The 15,401-nt window shown below is 43.5% G+C and overlaps 1 long non-coding RNA gene across 1 annotated transcript; it reads left to right on the plus strand.

The window, feature by feature from the left end:
- Nucleotides 1–929: 929 nt before the first annotated feature.
- On the plus strand, nt 930–9,002 carry LOC143272762 (uncharacterized). Its single transcript, XR_013050349.1, has 4 exons — nt 930–994; nt 1,384–1,510; nt 6,373–6,508; nt 8,270–9,002. It is a non-coding gene; the product is annotated as an uncharacterized LOC143272762 (long non-coding RNA).
- The last annotated feature ends 6,399 nt before the right edge of the window (nt 9,003–15,401 follow it).

The raw sequence follows: 15,401 nt of genomic DNA on the forward strand, positions 1-15,401 counted from the left end.
CTGAAGAATAGTTTTTGCTCTTAACCACTGAGCCATCTCTGCAGCCGCCATGCTTAGTTGATGTTTAAGGAAGACAACGCATATCTAGTTCAGGGCACTCTGTGTTGAGTGACACAGGGACATAAGAACATTTGTCTCTGTCTTTAATACAAGTGTCTATGGAGCACTCACTATTAACTATGTTTTAGGTGCTGAGATGGAGCCGTGACAAACAAAGTCAGACAATACCATTGCCTTCTAGCTATCCATAGTTTCATAATGGATTTAGACATGGATATGAACAAAGACATTGTAAGACAATGAAGTGTTAACACAGAGGCGCTGGTTGGTTGGCAGAAGAGTCACGAGCCATGGCTACCAGAGTTAGAATGGGCTTTATTAGAAAGAAGAGGGGATAGGACAGGAGAAGCCAGGCCTGGAGGAGGAAGGGAGGGAAAAGGGGCAGAGCAGACAGCAGAGAGGAAATGGAAAGAGGGAGGTGGGGGTCCGTGCATGGCCTTTTAAGACGGAGATTGCGTGATCACGAGGCGGTTGCCCTCAACACCCTGATGACGGAGGACATTACATCCGGAAGACTGAGAGCAGGATACTAACAAGAGATGCTTCAGGAACCCAGATGAAAACACATCTCAAAATACAGGGGTTGTGGTGGCTTGGAAAGAATACTGTAGGTTTTTTGTTTTTGTTTTTTTTCCTGTGTAACACACACTTTGCCAAGCAATGTATGTACACTATTGTTTCATCTCACAACTACCCAAGGAACTTATTTTCCCTCGCTTATAAATGAGAAAGTAGAGCAAGGGAAATGTATCCCTATGAGGAGAGGGCATGAGCTGAGCAGCAGCAGCATCCATCATACTCTGATTCCTGTTTGTGGATGTCATGTGACCGGATGCCTCAAGCTCTGCTATTTTGACTTCCCTGTCACCATAGACTGACTGTACCCTTGAACTGTGTGTGAGCCAGAGCAGACCCTTTACCTTGAGTTGCTGTGGTGGGTATTACTATAAAGAACCACCATGTAGTTTTTTTGTGTGTTTTGGTTGGTTTGCTTGTTTGTTTTGAGGAATGTGGAAAACTGTGGAACTAGAAAAGAAGTTGAATGTTGTAAGCCAAGCTAAAGTAGGAGCATGGAAGACGGTAGTGCTGAGAGAAATGTGGATGGTGCAGGCCCACCTTGAAAGATTTCCAAAGGAAGCAAGAACTTCAGCAGCAGCTGGGCTAGAGGCCATTTCTGTGACATGGTGGGGGTGAGGAGAGCAGATCGGGCTGTTTCCTGCCCTTACACTAAGAACTTGCCTAGGGCTAAACTCAAAGTTAATGGACTGATTTCTTTGGTGGAGGATATTTCACAGCATGGTAACTGCTGTTTTCCCTGTGTAGGTCTACACTGGAAAGAGCAAGTGGGGCAGAAAGAAAAACAGAACGAGGTTTGGAGACTGAAAGAGGGCTCAAGCCTAGTGCCCCAGCCAGGGCGTGTGCTGGATGATAAGCTGTAATTGTCATGGAGGTAAGCTCAGGTAAAGCAGGCCTCTGAACTGGGACAAATGAGAGGATGCCCTCAGGGTCAGACCTCACCCAGCAGAGCTTCCAATATGTGAAAGGTAAAGGCCTAAGGCAGTGATTCTCAACCTGTGAGTCATGACCACTTTGGGGGTCAAATGACCCTTTCACAGGGGTCACCTAAACCCATCTGCATATCAGAAATTTGCATTACGATTCATAACAGTAGCAAAATTACAGTTATGAAGTAGCAATGAAAGTAATTTTATGGCTGGGGGGATTATAACAACATGAGGATCTGTACTAAAGGGTCGCAGCATTAGGAAGGTTGAAAACCACTGGTCTAAGGCATTCTCTGCTCCTAGAAAGTAACTGTACACAAAGCTGCTGCTGCCAACATGGTCCAAGGAGGCCAGAGTCCAGCCCAAGCTGGCAGCTGAACTTGGCAGTGTCCATATATGATGCTGGCTTTGGAGGCATGGAAGATACAAGAAGATGTAGATTCTTCCTCCATGCTTCAGATTTCATATATGTGTGTGTGTGTGTGTGTGTGTGTGTGTGTGTGTGTGTGTGTATGTATGTGTGTGTGTGTGTGTGTGTGTGTATGTATGTGTGTGTGTGTGTGTGTGTGTGTGTGTGTGTGTGTGTATGTATTTCATGAGTGATACTGAATCTGTCATGGTTACTATTGTTTTTCCTTACGCAGGTCTACACTGGAAAAGAACAAGTAGGACAGAAATATATGTACTCAGGCAGGATCTTTCACTGAAGTGAATCATTTGCCTTTCAGCTAGACTGGCTCGCCGCTGTTGGAAAGGAATATTCTCAGTGTCTCAGAAAGAAACATGAACATAGCTAAGTAACCAGGCAAGATTATTTGGGTTACAAAAGGATTTCATATGTAAAAAGGGCGTGCATGACCCAAACCAGGTGCATCAACACACCAGGGCAGGAAGTCCACTTAGTTGAGCTAATGCATGTGGTGACTGTGTTACATTCCATTGGTGGGAGTTCAACCTCGCTGTCTGATGCAATTGACTAATTCGTAATTAGTGGGAAGGGGCAGGGTATGCTAGAGGGTCAAGTCTCAAGAATGTCCAGGAGTTGGGCAAATAGCCACGTACACAAGAGTTTCACGGGTTGGGGGAGATGTACAGGCTAGCCACCTTTGATTGGAGGGGGGGAACCATTTCTCACACTTCTCCTCTCTTTATTACACATTTTCATTGTTTTCAAACTCTGACAGCATATTTTGACTTTCAGGAGCCTCTAGTAACAGTAGTTGTTGTTAGGATAAGTGGTCCTCTGGAGGAGGCCCCTAACACAGGGAGCTAGTTATCCCAACTATCTCTGGTATGTCTTAAGTTGATCCCACCTTCCTAGGGGTAGCCTTTGGTCAAGCTGATGCACCTGGCCCAGCTGGAATGTTAGATCTCCATCTAGGCCAGAGGACCTGTTTTCTTAACTAGAAGTTTCTCTTAACAGACCTTTACACTACCTCTCTAGCATTTCTTGAAATGGAGAGCAGGGGTTCTCCACCTTCCAAACGCTGCAACTCTTTAATACCGCTCCTCAAGTTGTGAGGAGGCCCAACCATAAAATTATTTTTATTGCTAATTGTAATTTGGCTACTGTTATGAATTATAATATAAATACCTGTGTTTTCCGAGGGTTTTAGATGATCATTTGACCGCCCTCAATGGGGTCGCGACCCACAGGTTGAGAGCCATTGCTGTAAAGGTAACCATAGAATCATTTAGGAACGAGATTAGAGAGCAGAGCCCTCAAAACATTTCTGGTACCTTTGGCCTCCACCAAAAGGCACAATTACATTTCTGGTATTCAGCTGAGAGAGAAACTGGTTACCTTTGGTGGGGGCTTTTCTTACCATAAGCTGCCTAGCCAATTTTAACCTCTTGTTTTTATCATCTCCTCACCCCACAAAGAGGTGACCCTAATGATGTCATGGAATTGGGTCAATGACCCATTTTCTGGCTGAATGGGGGTGGTGGGGGTTGGCAGTTGAGGTATCGCTCTGGTTGGGCCTATCCAAAAGACCTGAGAAGTGCGCCTGTACTTCCGTTTGTAGAACAGGCAGGCATAGTGAGGAAACAAGTCAGCCATGCAGGGGTGGGGTCTGGCTCTCACTGGGATTCAGCGAGGAGAGGACCTAGGGTCTGTGGGCTGGTTTCCACCAGCATTCAGTTATGAGAGGGAGTGGGGTCCGGCTCTCACTGGGATTCAGCGAGGAGAGGACCTAGGGTCTGTGGGCTGGTTTCCACCAGCCTTCAGTTATGAGAGGGAGTGGGGTCTGAGAGTTGGGTCTGCTTTCAACAGACTCAGCTATGACAGGGAGTAGGTATATAAGCTGTCAGCGCAACTTTTCACAAAAGGACTAGATTTCTAGGAATCAGGCTGCCACCTCTTGTATTCTCTAGTTTGGACATGGAGTTGTCATTGTGGGTATCATTTTATCATCAAGGTGAGAATATAATGTGTTTAAAGCCCTCTGTAGCGTCAGCATGGCATTCAGACCAGATCCAATTGATCTAGAAGATAACTCCTACCCCCACCGCCACACACACAATAACTGGTAGTATGGGGAAATTAGATGGTCAGTAGCTGGGAAGAGGTGGTTACCAGCATCCAGGTCTTAATTTTGTAAGCAAGCTGCATAGCTGAGAGAACAAGAGGGTATCAGTAATGTCAGGGTTCAGTCTGGTGAACTGTGTATAGATGCCCACAGCAGATAGAGTGTGGAAAGAGGCTGGCTCAGGGTCCAGAGGCAGCTCTGGGATGTTTGGGCAGGTAATTTGGGGGTCTGGTTGTGTGGAATAGGAGCTAGCAAAGTGGGCTGTAGTCTCCAAGGTAGATATTTCAAAGAAGAATACAGTCCATGAAGGACCAGAACAGGACTTTCTAAGAGTAGGTTCCAAGACGTTTGTCTCCAGTGTCTACAGACAGACTATGTCTACAGGTCATACTGCCCTTATGAGGGAAGGCTCCTCTATTTCTGGGCAAATATTGAGCCATGGAATCCACACAAAAAATTTGGAGTTTAGTAGTCAACTCTTTGTGTATCTTCTTTTTTTAGAAAAGATTTAGCTATTTTTACTTTTATGTGTATAGTAAGAATTTGCCTGGAAGCATGTCTGTGTAACATGTGCATTCCTGGAGCCCATGGAAGCCAGCAAGTGTGTTTGATCATCTGGCACTGAAGTTATAGACAGTTGTGAGCTGCCATGTGGGTGCCAGGAATTGAACCCCAGGTCCTGCATAAGAGCAATAAGTGCTCTTAACCACTGAGTCATCTCTGCAGTCCCATCCTCTGACTACCAAGTCAGTTATCACTATCAGAACTCTGGATCCAACAACTGTGTAGGAGTAGAGTACCTATTCTTGTGCCTCCCTCTCTCTGTTGTCCCTCCTCCCACTTTTGTTTTCTTTTGGCATTGGAGTGCTATGAAACAATTTTTGTACACTATGAATATGTATTACTCTCATTGGTTAATAAACAATCCTGGCCAATCGCTGGACAGGATAAAGTTAGGCAAGCAAACCAGACTAAGGACACTGAGAAGAGGAAGGGTAGAGTTAGAGGATTGTGAGCAAATGCAGAAGGAAACAAGATGAATGTGCCGTGTTGAAAGAAAGCACCACACATGGCAGAGGCTACATAAGAAATATGGGCTAATTTAAAATGTAAGAGTTAGCTATTAACAAGCCTGAGCTATTGGCCGAGGTTTTGTAATTAATATTCAGCCTCTTTGTGGTTATTTGGGAGCGACTGCCAAGACACAGAAACTCCACCTACTTTGGAGATCAAATCTAGAACCTATCGATGCTAAGCATGATCTCTGCAAATGAACAGCAAGTTTTCATTTTGGCCCATTAAGCCATTAACAAGTTCCCAATGCAGATCTGACTGCTTTACTTAGATGACTAGGTGAGGCAAAATATTTACTGTAGCCCAAGCATGGCGCGCGCGCGCGCGCGCACACACACACACACACACACACACACACACACACACACACAAAAAAAAAAAAAAAAAAACATATTAACTTTGTTATTTCTTTACAATAGTCTTATTGGGAGACTAAAACCGGCTGAGAAAGACTAAGCAACTTGTCTGAAGCCATAGAACATGAGAAGGTGGTGGAGCATTCATTCCCAAGCTTTCTTAAGCCAGAGCTTGTGTTCCTTTCATTGGCATCTACCATATCTATGAGCTTTAAAGAAATTAAAAACCAAATTCATGAAACCAGTGACCAATGATCAAAGTTATGTTGTGTAGCTGTGCTATTAGTTTTGTGTTTGAGACACTAGACAATTCCAAGGGATGAAGCAAGAAATCACAGCCTGTTAGAAGATGTTTCTATTTTGTAATCATATACCAAATGGTCATACAGCTGACTTGACAGTGTCAATCATTTTATCTATATGTGGACTGCATGTTCAACAGTGCCCCGAGATGATTCAACTTGGTTATGTTCTTGTTTGGATTTCAAAAAGTCACAAAGGTGCTCATAAAAAGCCAGACACAGACAAAATAGAATTAGAGAAATATCACTGGTAAATAAATTAGACCCAACTTTGAAAAGTTTGGTTGGCTCATCCTGTTTGGATGTTCTCTTGTTTGTTTTGTTTTATTTGTCCTGCTCAGAGCAGGACAAACATGTCTTCCTGAGGGATGGTGCAGAAGTCCCTGACCTGCATTTACTTGAGGTTTAATGTTTCTCATGGTGAATCTCATGGACCTAGGATGCATTAACAAGGTTTACTATACTGTAAAAATTTAAATTATGGAACACAAAACATCCCCCTTATTTGAGTGCTATTAAGTCCAGATCTTAATTCCTCCACTAGGGGTTTGAAGAAGAGAATGAGGAAGACATAAGCCAAGGAAAAACAGTTTCCAAAGGAGGGCTGGCCTCAGCCTGATGCTGTGGGGATGTCTACCTCCAGGCTTATCCAGCCTGGGGCCAAAAGAGCTGGGTCAGAGGTATGGTTCTGGACACAATTCAGGGTTTCTGGGAGCACTGTGACAGTAGCTTCATTGGAAGATGAAAAGGCTCCCAAGATGAATGGCACCCAGACAGAACTAGAAGAGTGTTACAGGTGTCTACGCTGTACTGGATTTTAACGCTTAGACTAGCTTAAGCAATCCCCGATCCCAGAGGAGTCTGGCTGACAAGAATATGATCATGCCCCCCTACATAGTTTAAGAACATGTTTAGACAATTTAAACGTATGCCACGACACCAGCACTGTGGGAGAAGGCAAGCACTGATCAGACTAAGGTGGTTTTTATCGTAAGCAGCTGACCCTCTGAGATCCACACCTGTGAAACAAGTTGGCTCAACTCTGCAAGGGATGTAATTAGACTATCTGAGTCTGAGAAGAGAAATGGTGTCCTTCGGTTACACCTGTTAGAAACTTACAGTGTGGATCGAGCCCATGCGTGGCAGTCATATAAAACAAAACCCTAAGAGATGTCTCTGGGACAGGAGACAACACACTGAGGCTGAAAGCTGGGGACAGATCACAAAGCAGTGTGACAAAGGCAATGGTGCCACAGAATGCATTGGGGATATATATATCTGTAGTATTTTTCAGTGTCAAGTTCAATGTCCATGTTTCATAGACTTGGGGTGAAACAGGATGAATAGAATTTCATTGACTCTTCCACAAAGTAGAGTTTATGCTGTTCTTTTAAACTCATTAAGAGAAAGAAGAACCAAAATGGATGGAGGACTTGGCTCAGTGGTAGAGCGCCTGCCGGGCTTCCACAAGGCCCGGGGTTTATCCTCCAGTACGGCTACCAGCGCGAACGGCAAACCCACCAGCCAGGCAGTGAGACATCCTCGATTGGAAGACACTGAAAAAAATCAATAGGAAAAGTTCCTTTGAGAGTTGATAAAAACGGAAATGAGGAAGATTCCCTTGGTTTTTGGATTACAGGGAGGAGATGACCACTTCCCTCTTACCACAGGACTCAGTGTTAGTTTCCGTGCTTCCTAAGAAGAGAGGAAGATGGACTGATAACCAGAAGGCTATTGGTTTCTGTCAGCTGCTTCTAACTCGAACAAAACAAACAACAAACAAACAAACAGCAATAAGAGGCTGGTAGTAGCATTGGAAACAGCGACTAATATTTACCGTTTGCTCAGTGTGGATCTGGCTCTGTGGGTTAATTGTTTCTCACCCATTACCTAATTTAATCCTTTTAATCCATTGAGTAAAGGTTTCATTTTACTGATGAGTAAACTAAAATTTAAAGAGGGTAAGCGATTTGCCTGAGGTCACACAGCTGCTGAGTCAGGAAATGGGACTGGAATTGCAGCTGCAACGACTCTCTCCCAAGCTCATGTTCGTAATAACTGTACCAGTAAGTGATTTGATAAGACCTGGTGTTTTGCAAAGAGAAAAAAAAAAAAAAAAGATCAAGGCAATCCATTTTCATCAGCGTTTATCGACCACCTTTCTTTTTAGGGAGGGTTCAGAAAGCTAAATATTGTCGTACAGACTGCAAACGAGACCAAGTGAGTGACCTGTCTGAAGCTCTGCCTGTCTTCCCGATGCTCCCGTTGCATAACTACTCTTTATACAGTCTGCGAATTATACTGCTGGATAATGGGCTTTAAATTGCATGTTTAAGTAGACTAAGAACTCTATAGTTAGTGGGTTATATTTAAGAAACCACAGAGTCGATAAGGCACACAATTAAAGAATTCGTTTCTTCCAAACCCCCCATTTGTGTTAGGATGTTGAGTTGCTGTCCTCGGTGTGCAGGCAGGAGTTGGGATCCAGGAGCACCGAAGTCTGGCCCAGAAGTCTGCAGACTCGGAATTATTTACCAGAAGCCATCACTTAACTCACATTTGACACAACTGTTTACGTTCACGGACAATTTTGGCTTACCTGAATTTAGACAAGATTGGATAATCCCTTGAGTAATATGAGGTAAAAGTCGAATTGGAAGTTAGAAATGTCAGCTTACTGGCATCTTAGCTTGGTTGCCCCGTGAACTGGATCATCAAGCCTCCTGTTTATACTCTCAGAAAATATTTAACTGGAGTTGCGCCGTGATAGAGTGTCTGCTAGAGTGCTTAAGGCCCTCATTTTAATTCCTAGTACCACAATAAATAAACAAATAAGGACCCCAAATAATTTTTGTTTTGTTTTATTTTTGAGATCGGGTCTCACTATGCAGTCCCAGCAGACCCAGAACTTGCTATGTAGACCAAGCTGGCCCCAAACTCCTATGGGATAGAAGTAATTCGATATTTATTCATTTGTTTGTTTACAGGCAAGGTCTCACTATGTAGCCCAAGCTTGCCTCAACTCCTATGTGCTGGGATTACATCAGAGGCTGCCATGTCTAGGTGTTTAACTTTTTTTTTTTTTAAAGAAACTACCATATAGCTCCTTGATCCACATTTTAAACTTTCTTTCCCTCATCTCTCTTCTCACTCCCTACACACACACACACACACACACACACACACACACACACACACACACTGCTGGGAATTGAGCCCTGGGAAAACACTATATGATGGAGGTATACCTCTTTTTTGATGTTAGTGCTTTCAAAGACTTATTATTCACAATATGAAATTATTTTTTTCCCTTGGATTTTTGTCTAATATTCAATGGGTACCTTGTTTTTTTTGTTTTTTGTTTTTTTTTTTTTTCGAGACAGGGCTTCTCTGTGTAGCTTTGCGCCTTTCCTGGAACTCACTTGGTAGCCCAGGCTGGCCTCGAACTCACAGAGATCCGCCTGGCTCTGCCTCCCGAGTGCTGGGATTAAAGGTGTGCGCCACCACCGCCCGGCCATCTTGGGGGTTTAATATAGACTATAGATAAAAATAATTACTCTGGAAGAGGTTCACAGCTAGACTAGAATATTCAAACTAAAACAGAATAGCACCAGGTGGCCCACACTTATCATTCCTGTACTCAGGAGACAGAAGCAGGAAGATAAACACAAGTTCAAGGTCAGACTGAGCTACATGGGGGTTCTAAGCTGACCAGGGCTACATAAGAGACCTAACTCAAAACAAACAAGTAAATAAATTAGAGCTTGTGAATTAAATCTGACACTAGCAAAATATATTAAAAATGAGAACAAATAAGTTTACTGGGCACTGTGTATATATCAGGTGTGGCTGGTCTATGTTTTAGGAGCACAGTGTCATGTAAATATTAAGGAGACCGTGCCCTGAGTGTTGAACTACAGCTTGGGACAATAGATCTGGAATGGGCATCCTTGGACCCTGAGCTCGCATGGTCTGGAGCCTATCAGAAATACCAATAACTTTTCGGTCTGCCGTTGTCCATCTTCCATCTAGTCGCACATCTGACCCAATACCATGAACCCCGATGGAATTTAGGGAGAGGTGCCCATAAAATGCAGAATACCTTTGTAGTACTTCAAGGGCCTCATGACAAAATTCTAGAAAGAACACAAATTAGGAAATGATGAGGAAGTGGGGATAAGAGAAGGTAGTGTGTGTGTGTGTGTGTGTGTGTGTGTGTGTGTGTGTGTGTGTGTGTGTGAAAATATGACCAAAATACATTATATACGTGAGTAAAATTGTCAGTGAATAAGTAGAAAATTAACCGTTTCTCAGAGGTACAAAATATGAGTGAAAAATAAAAAGACTAAGGAAGCAAGTTTGTCACAGGAGTGGGGTGTGGTTCTAAGGAATCCATCACAGGTGGACCTGGACTGTGACACAGTTTAGACACATGGGAAAAGGTGAGAAAAGGGTGGGAATGACTGGCTGGCGGCCTCCTCATCCCTCAAGGAGCTGTAAAGCTCAGTGACAAAGATTCATAGCAGAGCTGATTTCTCCCTCTGATAATTCAGAGGGGAAGATGTTTCAAAGTATGCACTTGTGTATTTCTTCTTTCCTTTCACATCTGTATTCTCTTACCTTTATTTTCTCTTAAAATTTTCACTTCCTAAAATATACAACTGCTTATTTGAATGCAATGGCTTTAAAAAAGTCTGCTGTCAAGGAAACCTGTTTAAGCAGCTGACCGTGTGCTTCAAAGGTTAGTGTGTATGGGGTCCTGGGTTCGAGTCCCAGCTCCTCCATGTGAACACAGAGAAGACAAAACAAGGAAAGGAGTAGATATACTTGTATGAAAATGTCCTCCCTCCCTCCCTCCCTCCCTCCCTCCCTCCCTCCCTCCCTCCCTCCCTCCCTTCCTTCCTTCCATAAGGTCTCCCTGGCCTTGAATTCTCAGAGATCTATTTCTGCCTCCTATGTGTTGGGATAAAGGTGTGGATTACCATACCCAGATTTATTATTGTGCTAATACATATGTATGTGTGTGAGTGTATACCACATGCATGTAGGTGCCCTCAGAGGACAGAAGAAAGCATCAGTCTTCTGGAGCTGGAATTACAGGAGGCTGTGACCCGCCTGACTTCTCCAGCCCTGAAAATGTTATGTAATATGGTACCACGTATAATGAAAATAAAAGAGAAAAAAAGAAACAACAAAAAAACATCCCCATAGCTTTGGTATAGAAGGACTTCAGAGCAAATGTAAGTTAGTAAGATTGATTTTCTTTGTTTATCTCAAATGTCTAGAGAATTTGTACGAATTATAGAAAACATTCAGATTTTACTGGTTAAAAAACAAACACGAAAACTATGCTTTTTACTGATTTATTTTTTTCTAAACAGATAAAAAAATTAGATTTTACCCTTCCTCACTTTAGTACTGTGGGAAGATTCTAGTTTGAACAATGAAGCACTTCCTTAGTTGTGATGGTTTGTGTACTCTAAACTTGAGCACAAGGATTGATGCCACAAACTCCCAAGGCTTAACAACCCTCCAAAGAATCTCTGAAGATGACTTCAGCTGCTCGTGTCTCTTCTGAAGACTGTGATGTCATACAGAGCAGGGAGTGTGATTTGGATAGTCACGGATGATAGGACTCACTGGGTAGGGAAAACGAAGCAGTTTCTGTCAGCCTAAGGACAAAGAACACGACACAGTCTTGAAACCCATTCACAGGTTGAATGTGACGTTTGTGAGCACTTCCTGGTTCTTGTCGGAAACTGTGTACTTCATTTATTTGTTTGTTTGTTTGTTTGTTTGTTTGTTTGTTTGTTCCTGTCTCCATTAATGCCCAAGGTGGTTCTGTCTATAATATGGTTTGTCCGTTCAGGACCAGGCTATAACTGATGGCTCTTCCCCAGGTTGTTATATCCACTGGCATGGCAGGAGACGTACTGTCAAAGAAAACAGCTACAAAGAAGTCCAAACCACTTAATGTCAGACCTGGCTGTGCTGCGACAAAGACTATATGGTGGAGTTTTTGTGACAGTCACCCCAACCTTAACCCTGATCCTCTCTCTCTCCTCACTCCTCTCTTCCCTTCTTTCTTTTTTTTTTTTTTTTTGGTTTTTCGAGACAGGGTTTCTCTGTGTAGCTTTGCGCCTTTCCTGGAACTCACCTGGTAGACCAGGCTGGCCTCGAACTCACAGAGATCCGCCTGCCTCTGCCTCCCGAGTGCTGGGATTAAAGGCGTGCGCCACCACCGCCCGGCTCTTCCCTTCTTTCTATGTTTGCTGGATGCCCGTTCCGTCCCGGACACTCTTAGTAGGCCCTGCATGCATAGTGTTAAAAAAAAATAAACCTTGACTCTTTTGTTAGGTCTGTGTGTTTTTTTTTCTTCCTGTTTCAAGCTTGTTAATTCTGTAATGATATGGCTTGGGTCTTATGCCAACTACTAAATATCATGTCTTGACTCCACACCCATCCTTCCTTATTCTGGTTTGATGATGTCAGGCAGAGTCTGTGGGAACCATTTTTCTGCTTTGCCCATTGCTTTCTGTTAGGTGTATGATGGATAAAAGGACTTCCTCCTCCGTGTGTGTTTCGTGCATTCTCGCTGTGGTACCCAAGCTTCTTTATGCTGGTGGAGGCCGCTTGCGTCAGCATCACCACTGTCAGGGGTAGGTCATCACAGTCAGCTTGTTTAACACTCTCATAGACTCCAGTATCTGTCAGCCCTCTTTTTTCTTTTTCTTTTTTCTTTTTTCTTTTTTTTTTTTTTTGATAGGGTCTGGAATTCACTATGTAGCTCAGGTAGGCCTTGAACTCCAAGCAGCTCTCCCAAGTGCTGTGATTACAGGTCCAAAGTATCCCGTCTACCTTGTACCCCCTCTTTGAAGTTCTGGGTTCCATAGAGCCCCTTCTTTGAGCAGGCTGTAAGACTTTAGTACTAGTTAAACACTGCCTTTAAAACAGATTTATTTTGATTTTATGTGTATGGGTGTTATGGCCTGCATATATGTCTGTGCACCATGTGTGTGCACAATGCTCTCAGAAGCCAGAAGGCGGCATTGCACTCTCTAGAATCGGAGCTATAGATGGTTGTGAGTGGCTATGTGTGTGCTAGAAACCAAACGCGGGTCTTCTGTAAGGGCAGCAAGTACTCTTAGCCAATGAGCCATCTCTCCAGCCCCAGCATGGTCTTCTATTACTCCCTCTCCAACCTTCTCAGTTTTAATTATCCCAATCTTTTCTACTCCATGACTATAAAATTCTTCTCACAATATAATTATACCTATGTATTGATTTAAAATATTTATATTCACTTTTTTCTTAACTCTTCAGTACCTAGTAAGCTACTGGTTAACTTTTCCCATTATAACTAGTAGTCATATCGGACTTGATTGGACTCTAACTCATACATCTTTGATTTGTTTTCTGAATTTTGCTACTCTTCCTTTTCCACATCTCTTTTTGTTGCTTTGTCACTTTTAATTAAGAACATGCTAACATGGGCTGGAGAGATGGCTCAGCCGTTAAGAGCACTGGGTGTTCTTCCAAAGGTCCTGAGTTCAATTCCCAGCAACCACATGGTGGCTCACAACCATCTGTAATGAGATCTGGCGCCCTCTTCTGGCCTGCAGGCATACATGCAGACAGAACACTATATACATAATAAATAAATAAATCTTTTTTTTTTAAAAAAAAAAGAAGAACATGCTAACAACAAGAGTTCTTGGCTGGGTGGTGATGACGGCGGCACATACCTTTAATCCCAGCACTCGGGAGGCAGAGCCAGCCAGCCTGGTCTACAGAGTGAGATCCAGGAGAGGCACCAAAACTACTCAGAGAAACCCTGTCTCAGAAAAAAAAAAAAAAAAAAAAAAAGAAGAAGAAAAGAAAAGGAAAAAGAATTCTTGCATTTTCCTGATCTTTATGTTGTTTTTTCCAAGCGGTGCCCTGTGTCCTTTCCACTGCTGTGCTCTCCTGTGAGTCTGTTTATTTGTTGTGTGCTTTATCCCACTCATACTTAATCTCTTTCTTTTTAAACATAGATTTTATTTCTAATTAGGTGTGTATGTGTGGGCCTGTGGTGGGTGCTATGTTAAGGTGCCTGGGAAGTCCAGAGGAGGGCTTCAGATCCTGGATTTTATTGTACTCTGTTTTTTGTGTTTTGGAGACAAGGTTCCTCTGTGTAGCTCTGGCTGTCCTAGAACTCACTCTGAAGACCAGGCTGACCTCAGAGATCCGCCTGCCTCTGCCTCTTGAGTGCTGGGATTAAAGGTGTGTGCTACCGCTGCCCAGCTAGTTTGGTGGTTCTAATGACTCAGAACTTCTAATGGAAACAGTCAAATAGACAGTAAACCCAAATTAACAGGTTTTTTTTTAAACCTATTCTCTGCTCCTCCTCCTCTTCTTTCAATTCTAGTGTGCATTTATTTACTTTGGGTGTATATGAGTGTACCAGCATACACATGCCACGGAGTACACTCTATATGTAGATATCCTGGACTAAAACATAAAGGAATGCACAGAACAAGAAAAAAAAAAGATCTAAAGAAACCAGAGCAAGGAAGAATCAACACTTTGCTGCTCAGATATTAAACCAACCTGACTTTTCTTTTGAGTTCAACAAATTTTAGGCTGGGAGCTGAGGCTGCTGCCCTGGGCCTTGAGCCTTCAAGGAGTTGCCAAACTCCCACCCTAAGAACACAACCTCCAACCAGTTTATAATGACACACATGGGTAATCTGAGCCCTGGAGAGACGGAGGGAGGAAGATCAGATGTTCAGGGTCTTCCTTGGCTACATAGTGAGTTTTCAGTCAGCTTGGAATACATGAAACCATGTTTTAAAAGGGGAGGGGAGACAGGCATGATGGCACATGCCTTTAATTCCAGCATCCAGGAGGCAGAGTAAGGCACATCTCTGTGCGTTCCAGGCCAGCCTGGTCTGTAGAGTGAATTCCAAGCCCGTCAGGGCTACATAGTGACATCCTGTCTCAGAAGAACAAAAAAAATAAACATGCCAACAAAGAAACCTGGAAATCTAGAAGGCCCCAAATTGCTGCAAATGTGAATCAGTTTGGATGGAAAGAGGATCATCTAGAAATGACAGAGACCTCGGAGACCACCTGAGAAGGTCGCCCTGAACTTGAACTATCCAAAGCCAAGCGATAACAATTATGGGGTGGTCGGCAGGAATCGAAGCTGTAGCATGGTGGGTTATCTTTGTTTGACCTTTTCCATTGCCTGGTTCAGCTGATTTCTCAGGCCCTCTGTACTCCACAGCCCAGTGGAGTGTTCTAGAACCAAGAAGAGGTGCAGGTAGAGGAAATCAGTGAAGAGAGACACTCAGTAGAGAGAAGGGTGTCTTCCCTGAGGGAGCCAAGGAGACAGAGCTGGAGGTTCCTGTCCTCTCTGCTTTTGCAGCCAAGACTCAGGAGGTGTCCCAGGTGTGAGCTATCGGGTCAGCAGCCTCTGTCTGGTGACATCCCAGCAGATGGGGACACCCGGGCTGAGCACCAAGGTCTTGAACTATTCTTCTTTTACTTTTTTTCTCTCTCAAATAACTGTTGAGAGAAATCTCAATGAAA

This window comes from Peromyscus maniculatus, chromosome 4 (genome assembly GCF_049852395.1).
Source record: "Peromyscus maniculatus bairdii isolate BWxNUB_F1_BW_parent chromosome 4, HU_Pman_BW_mat_3.1, whole genome shotgun sequence".
Taxonomy (NCBI): domain Eukaryota; kingdom Metazoa; phylum Chordata; class Mammalia; order Rodentia; family Cricetidae; genus Peromyscus; species Peromyscus maniculatus.